This window comes from Ambystoma mexicanum, chromosome 8, assembly GCF_040938575.1.
Source record: "Ambystoma mexicanum isolate Mex_15411 chromosome 8, UKY_AmexF1_1, whole genome shotgun sequence".
NCBI classification, from domain to species: Eukaryota; Metazoa; Chordata; class Amphibia; order Caudata; family Ambystomatidae; genus Ambystoma; species Ambystoma mexicanum.
The window spans coordinates 1386909756-1386921962 of record NC_090929.1 but is presented as its reverse complement, the minus strand read 5'-3'; positions in this window follow the sequence as shown (position 1 = coordinate 1386921962).

Genomic DNA, 12207 nt, shown 5'->3' with positions numbered 1-12207 from the left:
CAGGTACACAGCCGTTTTGCATGGTGATTCTGATGGTATTAGAATTGACTGCTTTACTAGTGCTGCAATGGTCTCATAGATACCTTTGCCTGCCTCTCTCGATAGTGGGTACTGCCTAACGCTTGGTAAGATGGCTCCTGGCTTCGGCTTTATTTTCACTGAGCCTATCCCTTTCAGAAGCCCTATGTCATAGGGACTTGTGGTCCATAAGATGCTGGGAACCTTTGCCAAATCCTCCTCGAGAAAGGTTGGTGGTGCTTTCAGGGCCATCGCCATTATCTGTGGTACCTCTCTATAATGTATTCACACCAAATATGTGATGCTCATTTCGAACACCATCTCGTGATCTGATCTGTTGTCTTTGAATAGTTCTTTGTCTGTGACTGTGGTCAACCTGTATCCTTCTGCCACAGCAATCACTGCTCTCTATGGTCACCCTTTGTTGTCTGTGCCATGCACTGCTATCCAGTCATCCCCCACTATTACTGCCTCTAATTCTAGTGACACTTTTGTCCCTTCCTTCTAGTCTAATGGTATTTCTGGCCTGAATAAGTACTCATTTGTGAGGCACCACATTTTGCTACGAATTTCTGGGAGCCATGCGATTATTATTTCAGTCCCATAATGAAACAGACCCTTGTCTAATGGCACCCCCCTCTGTACCTTCTGTCCACAATATGCTTGAATAATCTCCCTCACGTTTAGAAGGTGTATCCCTGGTTTGGAACACACTATCCCCTTGTCGGTGAATGAAATGATAATGTTAAGTCTGCTCATGATATCTCTCCCCAGTATGTTTACGGGTGTCTGTCAAGAATAAAGTAGGGGCAAAGCTAAGTCGTTCTCCCCTATGGAAAGTGCCATATCTTCTGTGAAAGCCACCACTTCCGTCGCACCAGAGAACCATTAAGCATTCATGGCATTGCCTGACATAATATATTTCCTCTCCTTGATGCAGGATTTAGTGGCCCCTCTGTCTACAAGAAAGGAAAAAGTTATGTCCCCTATTGTCAGCCCTATGCATGTTTCCTCTGCAGGTTTGGATGTAATTGATAGGATGGAACACATCAAGTCATCTGTGAGCTGTCCTATTGAGGGTATTATGACATTCCGTTTCCCAAGAATGGGCTGCTCCCCAGTACAGTGACCCCCCCTAATTTCCTTATGGGATTCGTTGTCATGGAGACTGTGCATGCCACTGTCCCATCGCTGGGTTGTGCGCTGTACTGCATTTGTGGTTTTTGATGTGCCGTGTATGGTTGTTGTGTTTTGCCCTGCATCTGCAGTGTCTGTGAATACTGCTGCATCGGCATCTGCATTTGTGGTGTGTGTGTCATGGGCTGGTGTGTCTGCGGGTATGCGTTCAGTGCCAGTCCTTGTTGTTGTGTCTGGTCCTGGGCATAGAACACATTCTGTTTCTCTGGGATTCTGGCTGGGATTGTTTTCCCTCATTCTGTTGCATCTCTGCTCCTACATACCCTTGTGATATGTCCTATCTATCCACACACCCAGCACTGGGGTGGTTCTCTCACTTGCCTCTAATACCCTCGAGGGACACCATCTGGACCATGCTGCATTTTTTATCCGTATCCCTGATACCCTCCCGGAAATCCCCCTTGGTTCTGTGGCATTTGTTGCCCATACCTGCATCCCCTTGGTGAACCCCCTCTTCCTTGAAACCCATGCTGCACATCCCGCTCTATGAACCAACCTTCCGCAGGTGGTGGTGTGTACTGTGTCTGTGGTGCCCCTTGTCCTCCTGTGCTTGTTAATGCTGCCCCTTCCATGGCATATTTAGATAGCTTCTTCTGTACTAATTTCGCCGCCTCCTTCTTTTTTTCCTCACATCCTCTTGCATTAGTCTGCTGCAATGTACTATTGTGAGCTGTATTTCTGACCATGGTTTTGCTTCTATTCCCAAATCACTACACTTGGAGGTTGAGGGTGATTCTATGGAATTGCAAGCAAACCCTCAATGAAAGGGGATTAACCCTTTGAACAACAACAGAGCTTGTGATTTCAAACTGTTATTTTGTCTGTGGGGAAAACACTTCATACAGTAGTCATGTTTCAAACCATTCTTGAAAGAAACATCAGTTCAATGTGTAGAAAAAATACATATTTTAATCTTCATTTCACAATTCATAGAAAAATACAATGATAAAAATCTAAGCAAATACTATAATATCTGATCTGCACCTCATCGTCTCAGTAAGCCTACTGAGATCGGAATAGTATTATACAATACACCTTAAATGAAAAGAGTAAGCTTCCTTTCATTGCCTAATATTTAAAGTGGCTTGTGCTGTGCAAATTCACACTGGACATACCTTATTCTCCACTCATCCACTCCTAACACATTCATACCATTCTCATTCCCAATTATTCGTGTTCATTCACAAAGACAACATACATAAAACCAAAGGGGTTAAAAGCCCAACCTGTTTTTTTCCTAATCGATATCTGGGTCTCATTCCATGGAAATTCATCAGAGGCAACATTATGGTGTTCGTACAAAAAAAGTAGATCTTAATATCGTGTCTAGTATTTTAACCTTCTAACCTCATTTAATGCTATAATGAGGTTAACGTATTCAGGTCTTCAGATCCTGAAGTGGTGTACCAGAAACTGCACTTGGTGTCTTCCCCTACAATTAAGACAATACACAGATGGACAATGAATCTCCATTTCGGACTATGCTACAGTCAAACTATCTTATGCAAAGCATCCAAAATAATAGTGGTCGTGCTTGTGAAGAGCACTGTACAATTCCAAAATCCATAAACACAACACACTCGTCATAAAACCGATTGTAACACCAGAATGTTCAAATCTGCGTGGTTTGCCATAGGTATTCAGTTTGCCCAATAATAAAAATGTAAATACCCTGTTTAGAGGTGATTCTGATAAATTGGGCTATGCAACGATTCAGGCCCTCATGATATCAAGATCGCCTCAAGGGTTTGCCCACAAATGTGTGGGTCGCTCACCTTATCCTTGGGGAAGTCTTGTTAGCTTCAGCCTATTCGATTCGTGGAGATAGAGTCAGCCGTTGAGTAGTAGTGTTGAAGTCAATTTTTACCAGAGGTCATCAGGATTAACGTCAGGCTTTCTTCAGTATTAACCTACTGGGAAGAAGAAAGGAAAACGCCCCCTTGCATCAGTCAAGTCTCATTACTCTCCTCTGCCCGATATCTGGTTTAGTAAACCAAGTCGAGGTTATCAAAAGTCCTTTTACCTCATGGGTTTCTGTCAGGAAACTACCCCGAAATGGACCGGTCTGAGACTAAAATAGGTCTCTCTCCTTTTAGCGGGTTAATCTTTTAAGTCCCAAAGCTCTCTCCAACAACATCTGTCTACAGATGGTGTCAAACACTTGCGGGAGCAGAAAAAAGAGAGAGGGGAAAAGGGGCAGGTTATCAGGCTGGTTCCACTTGTGATGTTACCTAGAGGATACAAAATCCCAATGAGAGTGTTAATCGTCCCTTGCTTATGCGGTTGACTACTCGGTTAAAAAGTGACACGGCAAAGTGCATAACCCCTAACTAGGTTCCGTCTAGACATTCGGGGATTGCTTACCGAATTACTGCTGCGTTGTTAATCATTCACGATGATGTGAGCGGGTGTGTTTTAGCAGACTATCTTATTGAGGCCTCATACTTCATTCTACGCTTTAGTAAACGTCGTAAATGTGTTTTAAGTGTCCTTTGTTGTTAGCAGGTCTGTGCTTCCTCTGCTATCTGCTGTTGACGAAAGGGCCAGTTTGAAGCACCACCAGCTGCTTCCATTGCCTTTGCACCGGTTCTGGCAACCCTTGCAATAGTATATGATAGAATAATGCCACTGTTTTATCCCATGGTTCTCCCGTTTCAAGGCACCAAAGCTCTTGTATAACCTGAATATATTGTAGCGAGTATGCATCTTCCCCCCAATTCTGCATGCCATAATCACACTAATGTCTGAGGTGTCTGGGTACTGCGTCCACAAAGCTTGCCATACAGATGCTCGGCAGTTAGCGAATGGACGAACCATTGTGTGCTGTGTTCTGGGTTATTACTCCTGGGTACCCCGCCATCTGCCATACATCATTAGCAGCCTCTCTGAGGGTTGCCACTAGTAAATCTTTTACTTCCCCTATGGCTAATTTCTGTCCTGCCATCATTCTTTCCATCTCGTATATCCATTTCCCCACACCAGCCATCAATGAGGGTACCCTACACCTCAAGTTTTCCTTGTCTATATGTTTCCATGGTATGTATTGCGGTCGCCCCCTCTCTTTTCTAGTAAGGGCATCTGTGTGAACCCAACCTCCCCGTCCGGTCCTCTTGTCAACTTTATTTCCCCCTCTGATATCTCGGTGTCTTTAGTGGCAGTGAACACCCTTACCATGCCCTGCCTCCTTTGTTCTGGGAGGTCTCTAAGCCTCTGTGCATATGGGGTTACACTATCCAAGCTGCGTGATGCATCCATGGACTGTTGTAGTCTCTCCTCTTTGTCACACTGCAATTCCCTTGCACCTTTGTCTGCTCCCCATGTCGAGCTTCGATCAGTCTTATTCCCTGTCGAATGAAGAGCAAGTTGTCCCATTCTCTTGTGATCACTGTCTGTCAAGTCTTATTCTGACTCGGTGTCTCCCAGGTCACTGTCAAAACTGTCATGGAATCTTAGTCTCCTCGGTACCTTGCCTCCCTGTACTTCCCATCCTAAGTCCATCAGATTCCTGCTGTCCCCCCTCAGGGAGGACCCTACAGCAGTTCTGTCTGGCAGCATGGTGGCCCTCTCACATGTCTTACTGCAATCCTGCTCCGCTTGCCTATCTCTTCCCACGTTATTGTCAGACACGGTTAATCCCCATTTCAGTCTTGTGTCTCTCACTGCACACTCATCCTCCTCCTTGCGTTTGTGCTTTCTTGTGAACCACTCAAGTTCCCATTCCTTTCCCTTCTTACTAAAATGTGCTTTTCCTTCTTGTCTTCCTCTCTTCATCTCTCTAACTCTTCAAACTCCCTCTTTCTCCTCATCTTTCGCTGCTCCTACTTTCGCTTCTTCTCTTAACTTGTCTCTTCACATCCTCTTGCATTCCTCCTTCTCTTTCCTTTCCACTTCTTCCGTTATCCCTACCCACTCTCATGCTTCACTGCTTCCCTTACATCCACTTACTTCCTTACTCTCCCCTCCTTTTTCTCATGCTGTTTTCCCATATAATTTCAATAATATTTGGCCTCCTATCCACTTGTTCGATGATATTCCTCCCTGCCCCTCTTTGGCACACGTCTGTGTCTTGCTGCGTGCCCCTTTCTGCCCCCCTACTTGGTATATGGTGGAGGTTCAAATGTTGGATTTGTGTACACCTCCCCTACTTTTAATTACTGTATAGGGTATAACCCTGTGCTTCTGTTGTAGCTCCTTTGTTCTCATGGTCAGGAGGAGGTGGGTGACCGGGGGCCGAGAGCGATGTGCCCAGAGTCTCCTGCTGGCCCAGCATTCACTGGCGCCTCGCTACTGTCGCCTCATTCTCCAAAACATCTTCAAGAGCTCAAATATCACTATGCGACTGTAGAGGAGCAGCCGAATGCCTCTGCAGGAAGTCCCGCCACCCTATTATCTGTATGCTGGCAGCCTTAAATTGTGCCATGGTTGACACCAGCAGTTATGACTATTCTGTGGTAAACTTCGAGAGAAGGTATCCACTAAGAAAATCATATCAAATGTATTCCCGAAGAGATGACAATCTCGTGGAGGAAGTTCCGGAACAAATAAGAAAAGAAAAAGAGAAGGAATTGGTGATGTCATAATACATGAGTGTGATGCACAGAGAAGACTGGCTGAAGAAGAGGGTGTATGGACCTTACAGAAACTGATGATGAAGTAAGGAATCAAGTAAACTTTCATATGCAAAACGAAGAATGCACGTGTGAAGAGCACTGCAGAAAATGTAATTCGTTCAATAACTGTACAGATGCAGAAACGCAAGTAGATCAAGTAATCCTTGAAGCTGGCTATTCGTAGTGAATGTATTGCAAGCAGAGTCGCCATTATATAGAAGCTGGACATCGGTGTCACAACTTTAGTATGTTCAAACCCATGAAGAGAAGAGCTGAGAGCTGCTTTGCAGCAAAGAATTCACTGGAACTGTAGGGAAGGGCTGTCTGGCCTAGTGTCAAGATGATGAAGCTGCCAAGAATGGTTATCTATTCTTGAAGGCAGTAACCGTGAGACGCTGAATCATCCCTTATTAATGTGCAAAGAAAGAACACCATGAGAGCCAAGTTTTATTCATTTAAGACAATTACATTCTGCAAAATGGGTCAAATTGCGGTCTCCTATCATGTGAGCCCAAGGATGAAAATAGAATTTGGACATGCAGTTCCAGAACTAAGATACCAGGTGCCCATACTGCCCGATATTCTCAGAGGCAAGGATACTTGCAAGGCCAAGTTCAAAGACAATCTTCATGACAGAAGACATGGGTGATGAGAGATGATGGGCTAATTCGGTGGGGAGGTACAGTCCAGTCCATTTCCTGACACTTGGGATATGAGCTTACCTGCTGCTAGTGAGCCGAATGTTCCAGACTGGCACGAGCATGCCAACCAATTGAAGAGGGCCGTATAATGAAGGGCCTTATAGTTTGAGAGCCAATGATGTGCCATGTATCTAATAATGGTTGGAGATGACTTACAATTGGGTGGTCATGAGTTGTCCACCTGACATTAGATGTCCAATCGCAACCCAATCCCTTATAGAAAGTATACTATACTGTTCCCCTTGTTCCTATCACAACCCCTGGTAGGTTTTTCTTACTAGCCATGTAGTATGACATCATGTATGATGACTTTTTGTTATAGAAGTGTGGTTTTTTTATGAAATGCTTTGAGAGAATGCTGTGCGACATCTGTATGTCCGTTGTAACTCCCTGTTTTAGACAATCGATATTAAAACGGATAAACCTGCCACCTTCCTGAGTTGGTTTTCGTTATTTGGTGTAAGAGTACTCTGCTTCCCATCCACTGCATGATACGCTACCCAAAGGACCTTATGTTCACGACTGCTTAATTTTTTTCCTGCGTAAGCCTCTTGTATGTGTGTATGTAATGATTGCTGCATGTATTTGGACACACGTCTGCATTGTGGCCATGGCCTAGTCAATTTACCTTCTGCGTTTTTTTGTCCATTCCACGCTATATTTATAAATCTTGTCCTTATATTGAGGAATGGCCTTACATTGGTGCTCTAGGGGCGTATCCCCCCGCACTTCCCCATATACATTGCTTTGTACTTACTTGACCTCAAGTCGAAGCTTTCGATGCAATCATTATTGTACAAACTCAAAAAATAGTTTCAGTTCTGTTTTTCTCAAATTCAGAAATAACAGTTCTTGTCAATTCTCCCGAGCCTCTCTGGCTCCCAACCAACCTGCTCTTCTACAAATCTCGGCCACCTTTGGTGCACCCACAAATCTTGCGCATGCACCTTCTGCGCACCGCCACTGAACAGCTTACTATCAATTGCAAATTGCGACCACCAAATTCTATACCTCCTTGTGCTGTCCTAGTCCTATACACAGGCCCTACGGGTGATGTCACTGCTTCACTAAATAACCGAAAGCTAGAAATCAGTAACAGGGCTTACAAAGCTATTGTTCTATTACACAGACAATTTTTAGGAATCTGACATATACCCACATCTGTCTTCCTGCCTCCTAACAGGGGAAACCAATATTTCTCATACTCAATCTGTACTTACAGTGTCACCTTGTAAATAAAGCGCCTCTGTGAGACTTAACCAGAAGAAAACCTTCCGCAATCTGAGCTAGCTACCTTTGCTAAGCCATTACACAGGGATACCATCATCCATGGCCTAAGCTATAACACCCAATCAACAGGTAATCCAATATCTAGACAACTTTTTATCATCTGTACCTTTAAGTCAATAGTCTAGGTTATTCGCCAGAAACTTTGACCTCAAGACGAATGCTCCCAAACCACAAAAACAACATCTAGCTCCACTCCTTTCCCTACTATACTTAATACTACTCGATACTACTAGACAATACTCAACAATACTTTAATTATGCTCAACAATAATCGTCACCACCCCACAATACTTAAACTCTGTGATCCGACTCTCTGTCCTCACCAAGAAGAGAGTCCACATTCAAGCTCGTGTCTCTGCGGCATCTAACAACTCAGCCAAACTCTTTAAAATCTGCAAGGAACTGGCCAATCCCGCTGCAGTCTCTACCCCTCCTGTTGCCTCCCAGGCTCTTTGCAATGCCCTTGCCTCTCACTTCATTTAAAAAAAACCAGGACATCCTGTCCAGCCTCTCCACCCACACCCCTTCTCTCCCCTCTCCATCTGTGCTTGCTGACCCTCCTTTAGCCACCCCCCCACCATCCTTCTCATCCTTTCCTCTTTTCTCCCCTGACAAGGTTGCAAGACAAGTCAGATCTATGAAAGCCTCATCAAAACAGGTTCATCCCTGTTCCTCTAAAACCATCAAGGACTACATTGACACCCTCGCTCCGACCCTTGCTGATTTTTTCAACCACTCCTTTGCCTCGGGATCCTTCCCCTCCCCTCTGAAGCACTCCTTTGTGCATCCTCTTCTCAAGAAACCCACAGCTGATCCTTCTTGTCCAGCTAACTATCGCCCAATTTCCATTACTCCCTTTCTGGGAAAACTCTTGGAAAAGTTGACCATCTCTCAGTTTAACCTTCATTCCAATTCTGTTGGCTGTCTCCATGACCACCAGTCTGGCTTCAGAGCTGCCAGAAGCATGGAAACTGCTCTCCTGAACATCCGTGAAGATCTGCTCTCCAACCTTGACTCTAACATGCCGTCTGTCCTCATCCTACTCTCGATCTCTCTTCTGCCTTCGACACAGTCAACCATACCATCCTGCTCAACCGTCTCTGTGAAAACCTGGGTATCACTGATCAGGCTCTGGCCTGGCTGACCCCTTTCCTCTCAGATCAACCCTCCCAGGTCCAACTTGGGACCTTCCTATCATCTATCTTCCACTCTACCTGTGGTGTTTCCCTTGGGTCGAACCTCTCGCCCTGGCTTTTCAAACAATACCTGGCAACTCTCGCCCACTGCCTTGCCACTTTCTGCTCAAATTTCCAGTGCTACGCTGATGACACTCAACTCATTTTCTGGCTGCCCTCTGCCACCTCCTCTCCCTCTCTCATCGCCTAACTGACATTCAAGATTGGTGTGCCGCCAATGATCTTTGTCTGAATGCCAGCAAGACGGAGATCCTCCTCATCAGCACACCTTCACCATCCTTTCCCCTAACTCTCTGGCCAGCCTCCCTTGGCCCTCCTCCTACCCCCACCTGCAAGGCTAAGAACCTCGGGTCATCTTTGACTCCACCCTTTACTTCTCTGCCCACATCTCTGAGGTCTCTAAAAAGTCAAATTTCCTACTGCACCTCCTCAGAGGTACCCTGCCTTTCCTCTCCTTCCCCCAGAAGCTCATGGTATCCCAAGCTCTGGTTCTCTCTAGCTTGGACTATTGTAACAGCCTATTTCTAAATCTACCTGCCTCTACTCTCCGCCCTGTGCAAATAATCCAGAACAGGACTGCAAGACTTGTCCGTGGCATCAAGCCCCGGGATCGTATCTCTCCAGCCATGAAATCACTTCATTGGCTCCCAGTGGATGCAAGGATTAAATTCAAAACCCTCTGCATTGTCCACAAGACTTTCTGGGGCCTGGGTCCAAAATACCTTCAGCTATCCCTCCGTAAATACCTCCCCTCTCGAGCTCTTCGCTCTTCTACCTCCGACTCCCTCAGGGTCTGTCGTTTTTCCAAGAAACAAGCTGGGGGTAGATCTGTCTTTGACTGGGGCCTCCCTCTGGAACAGCCTCCCTGCCACTCTAAAACTTGAGGAGAACCATCTCCTGTTCCGGAAGCACCTCAAGACCTTCCTCTTTTCTTCTGCTTTCGCTCCCCCTCTCCACTGCTGATCTGTTCTCTCTTGGCACCGTGCACCTGGCCACTCTCTGTCCTCCGGGCCAAGGTACCTGCTCACCCTGCCACCCTCCAGCACTGCCTCCGGGCTACCCCTTGCACTGGGGTCTGTATCTGTACCCATACAGCCCCCCCTTTTCTTCCTGCACTTATCAGACCTACCCTGTCTGCTGCCTTAAACCTAGCATTTGCAAATTGCTGGCTGCACTACCACTGTTTGTTGCCTTTACTATCTATTTATCGTTATTTATCTATTTCTCCTCTGCTTCGCACTTTCCACTTCTCCCCTCTTCCGTGCACTTTTCCCCTCCCCCTCTCCCATGAACTTGCGCATTCTCAATGTCACTGAGCCTAGTAAGATTGCTGATTGTTCTCCCCTGATCCCCTCCCTTGCCTTGTTGTGATCTGAAACACTTGTGTACGAGCGCAATAGAAATAAAATATCAATATCAATATCAATCCATTGATGCTGCTCTGCTACTGACTACCCCAAAGCTGTTGTGTCGCCGTTCTGGTCTGGTGAGTTCCTCACGGACCGTGTGCAGGATATTTTCCATACTGGCTTCTGACGGCCTCTGCACAGGGGTGCACCTCCCGTTGGTCTCACTTTTCGTGAGGCGCCTCACAGCCCTCCAGGTGCTGCAACGGAAGAGGCAGTTTATGCTGAACGGGCTCAGTGAATCATCCCTCTGCTACCAACTTGTTGGCTTAGGTATTGTGGAGGAGCAGTTACATGCCTCTGCAGGAAATCCCACCCCCTACTTCTTATATGTTGGAGGCCTGAGATTGTACCATTCTTAACAACAGTAGTTGTGACCATGCTATGGGGAGTATTCGAAAGAAGGTACCCACTGAGACAGCCCTCAAATGTATCCCTGAAGAGATAATAATCCGAGGGAGAAACTCCCTGAAGGAATATGAAAAGGAGCAAAAAGAGGAGCTGGTGATGTCACAAAAGACGAGTGTGATGCCCGGAAGAGAATGCATGGATGTTATAGAAACTGTCGACGAAGTTGAGAATCAAGTAAACTTTCATATGTGAAAAGAAGATTGCACGTGTGCAAAGCACAGCAGAAAATGCAAGCCATTCAATAACTGTAGAGATGCTGTTATGCAAGAAGATTACTTAATCTTAGAAGCTGGCTATATGTAGTGAATAAACTGCAGGTGAAGCCGCCATTGTATAGAAACTGGAAATCAGTGTCATGAATTTAGTAAGCCAGGACCCCATGGAGAGAAAAGGCGAGAACTGTGTCGCAGCAAGAGTATGCTGAGATCATGTAAATGAATGGCGAGGCTGTCTGTCCTGGTATCAAAGCTGAAGCAGCCAAGATCGGTTATCTATTCTTGAAGGCAGTAAATGTGCGAAGCTGAATCATCCCTTGTTGAGGTGCAAAGAAAGAACAACACGCGTGGCAAGTTTAATTCATTTAAGATATTTAAATGTTGCAAAATGCACCAAATCATGGTCTCCTGTCATGTTATCCAAGGATGGAAATAGAGTTGAGCGTGGGGTGCTAGAACAACGATATTGAGTGCTTGCATTGCCATATATTCCCAGAGACAAGAATACTTTGCAAGGCCAAGTCCAAAAACAATCTTCATGGCAGAAGGCATGTGTGATGAGAGATGTTGGGCTAATTGGGTGCAGACGTAAAGTCAAGTTCACTTCCTGGCACCTGCGTCTGAGCTTACATGCTGCTAAGTGAACCGAATGTTCCAGACATGGCGCAAGCGTGCCATCCAATTATAGAGGGACGTATAATGGAGGGCCTTATGGTTTGAAGACCAGTGAAAAACTGTGTACTTAATAATGTTGAAGATGACATGTTTTTAGAGGTAGGCATACGTTGTCCACCTAATAGCGGGCAGCCAATCACAATACTAGTTCCTATACTTTGTTTGTTTGTTTGTTTTATTTGTATTTATATAGCGCACAACAGCCTGTAGGCATTGTGGCACTTGTTACAAGACAATGCTTAGTTACAGAAAATATGAAGTCGACATTTGTTACATAGTGAGCAGTTTGAGTACAGTGGTATTACATTTGTAGTGTGAGTAGAGCAGGGATACAATATGTATACAAAGATTACATTATAATTATATTACATTTGTGTTTATATTACAATATACATGTTAGGAACAGAGGACGTGGTAGCAGTGTTAGTTAAGGAGAGTGGTCTTGAGGTTATTGCGGAAGAGAGAGATGGAGGTCTCAGCTCTGAGGG